This window comes from Sycon ciliatum, unplaced genomic scaffold, assembly GCF_964019385.1.
Source record: "Sycon ciliatum unplaced genomic scaffold, ocSycCili1.1 SCAFFOLD_2476, whole genome shotgun sequence".
Taxonomy (NCBI): domain Eukaryota; kingdom Metazoa; phylum Porifera; class Calcarea; order Leucosolenida; family Sycettidae; genus Sycon; species Sycon ciliatum.
Genome location: NW_027044909.1, coordinates 1 through 3,136, shown reverse-complemented (window position 1 = coordinate 3,136; position 3,136 = coordinate 1). Strand labels below are relative to the sequence as shown.

At 45.9% G+C, this 3,136-nt stretch overlaps 1 long non-coding RNA gene across 1 annotated transcript; it reads right to left on the bottom strand.

The window, feature by feature from the left end:
- Positions 1–1,179: 1,179 nt before the first annotated feature.
- On the bottom strand, positions 1,180–2,251 carry LOC135830724 (uncharacterized). The gene is made up of 2 exons (XR_010556095.1): positions 1,860–2,251; positions 1,180–1,455 (listed from the first exon to the last, which is right to left on the bottom strand). It is a non-coding gene; the product is annotated as an uncharacterized LOC135830724 (long non-coding RNA).
- Between the last annotated feature and the right edge of the window lie 885 nt (positions 2,252–3,136).

The window sequence follows — 3,136 nt, the reverse complement described above, 5'->3', positions numbered from 1 at the left end:
AGATTTCCAACAAGAGTTTGCACAAAGCATTGGTGGCTATAAGCAGAAGCAGCAGCGACGCTTGGAGCCAGGGTCTCTGCCATCCTGAAACTTGGCGGTGCATGTCATACTAATAGTCCTTATGCACATTGTACAGATGTACGAAGTTCTGTACTATGGCCGTAGGTGTGTACATACCCGGTTGGGTGTTCATTGTGTGCTATACATGCGCGTTTGACCCATTTAGCCTCACAATTCATGGCAAACGATCACTTTTCAAGCCTTCTTCACTTTGGGATTGAACTAACGACTAGCTAGATCTCTGCCGGAAAAAGATTTCGTATGAAATGCCTTCATGGCCCATTTCATAGTGGAAATAGCAGTAAACACAATAGGGTCCTGCACATTCAACACCCAACCGGGTCTACGGGATTCTACAAGATTATACGGGATTTCGTGCATCTGTACAATGTGCATAAGGCCTATAGTTAGTAGCTCCTCTACCTCTGCTGCCAGCAAAAGCAGACCATCTTCGACTTACTTCCAGGAACGTGAGCACGATGAGGTAAGTGAACGGCATGATTTTGTGCCGTCCAGAACGTAGCTCTAAACGACTACAGTCCTACTCAAAGTCCTCTACTCATAATCCTAGTCAGTGAAGTCGAGAATTGATGTAATGTACATGGAACGTTATCATGTGTGTTATTTCGGTTCTCTTTATCTGTAAGTTTCCATTACGTTACTTTCCGGTTGCAGCTACACTGCCACAAATACAAGGTACAGTATGATTTGTAGTCTGGAAAATTTCCATGCTGTCATACTGAAGTGGGCACCAAAACGTGTCCACTTTTCGTACAATGGCATGAGAGCACGGGTACAGTCCCACAATGCCAATATAGGGAGAGCGCACGCCAAAACCAAGGAGGGTGTGCTCAGGTACAGGCTGGAATACACCAAGAGCACAAAGTGGCCAAGAAGCGGCACGACAATGTCCTGCAGCTTCTTGAAGGACCTGTTGAACGATGTGCATACAACCATTCTCGGCATTCGCAACGGCACACGGCACCGGCACAACCCCATGCTCCCGAACACAGTACAGTCTTGTGCCATTGTATCTGTCAACTTTACCAGATTGTTCATGCAACTGCATTGGTGCAAAGCATGCGCCCACCCGAAAACACAAATATTGCCCGAGTCGAGAATAGTTATAAATCGTGTCTGTCAACTGTTTTCTACATTCTGCATGCACATGTACCAATGATTATGTGAACGTCAACCAGGCCAAGAAGCATTATCATCATCATCATCATCATGTCCAACTGCTTCCTCAAAGCCCCAGTGCGCATCTGCATTGGCTTCTGGTACAGCTGCTTTATCTTCGATACCACGCAAGACGGTATCACATGCCGCTGCTTGCGTCCAAAGTATCCATGGGTGAACCATGTGTATTGTCTATACGCCACATGTCTCCAAATCCTGCAGAAAACAGTTGGAGAGATGTAGATACACATACCACGAGTGTCTTCATGATTGTGTAAAAGTAAAATAAAAAATAGTTTCAGTGTAAATAGTTTCGGATTCGAATTAATATTTCTATGGGCTACTATACTAAAGACACTTTGGCCTTTTTTCAAATTTACATGACTTTTACACACAGTTGAAACACTTACAGTGCTAGGAATAGTATGAATGAAAGACATCGTTGTACCAGTATAATTATATTGGCATGGGTGCAATAGAACTTCATGATTGTGTGATGGAAGTTGGTGAATTTGAATACTGTACACAAAATCATTGCACAACACTTCCCATCTACTTTGTACCGGTACATGAAACATGGAAAGAAAGGAAATAATGAAACCGATTCAGTGAATCCTCACCTGTTTGACCACGGTCCACACCTTGCCCGAAATTCTTCGAAGGAAAGCAATGCCACCTCGAGCACTGATTTTTGCAGGCAAACAACAGCAAACTCTGAGTGCTGCGTGACGCACTGCAGCCCTTCCTGCTCGCCGCGTTTACTGAAAGCTGCAGGAACCTCCCAGCAACAAGTCGACTCGACCTCGCTCCACATCATGCTGCATTGTCCGCAACGGCATAAGCAGTGCTCCTCACGCGAGCACTTGCAACCAAAGCGTTCTCTTCACGTTCATCTGTTTTGTAGTCTCAGAAATATTACTTGTAGACAGTTTCGCAGACGCTGATGCGCGCTTCGGCTCGAACCTAAAAGGCCTCGGTATTGTTGAATCCGAAGTGGCGTCCACCTCCACACCTCCCGTGGTCTCCTCTTCCTCCATGATGATCGAATGAATACTAGTACAAGGGTTATTGATTGAAGAAAAAACAGTGAATACCTTTTTCAAAATTTCTGCATTTGAATAAAAAATGTGGAGGTCACTGAGAACGTTTTACGTCACAGGGTGGGAGGGGGCCCCCTCGTGCCAAATATGGAAAATTGCAATTGGTAATTTAGGTATGTTATCCTTGTCGTAGAAGCTTCCGGTTTTCGCCATTCTACCACTTACGACATACTCTAATGGATTCCGCAATAAAAAATGGGGGTGATTTTGGACCGGAGTTCCCCTTTAAGCATCCGCCATTCTTCCTTGTCTAGAGCCACATATCCTGTGCAACGACAACCGTTACAAATTTTGTAACGGTTGTCGTTCCGTTACCGTGGTTACAAGCATGTCTAGTTCCTGTTGCTGCAAGGCCTTCCTACGAACCGCGTCCCAAAGTGGCTTCTTCAGGTAAACGTGAGCTGAGTGAGGGCGACAGCTGACAGGGCCTACAGCCTAGTACAGGGCGCGTACTGCATGCACTTTGCCTGCCTGTTCCGTAACTGTTTCTTACTCCTATATATGGCATGTTCATGTCATCCTCTATACAAACGAAAATCCATAGCATAGGAAATCATTCTAAACAAACCTGTCAACGAGAACACACCGTTCTTCTCCGTCGTCCAACCAGTTACCTTTCAGAGCAGTCAGCCAGTCGCTTCCTCCAACTAACTTGACAGCTCCGGAGAGTCGCGTGCGACGAGAGTAGTGTCCCTCCCCGAACAGCTAAGATGTCAGCATCCACAAAACGTAACCAGCGATCCTTCCGCGGTGATTCTCTGGGCAAGCGATCCTGGGCTCGTCAGCTGATTTTAGCT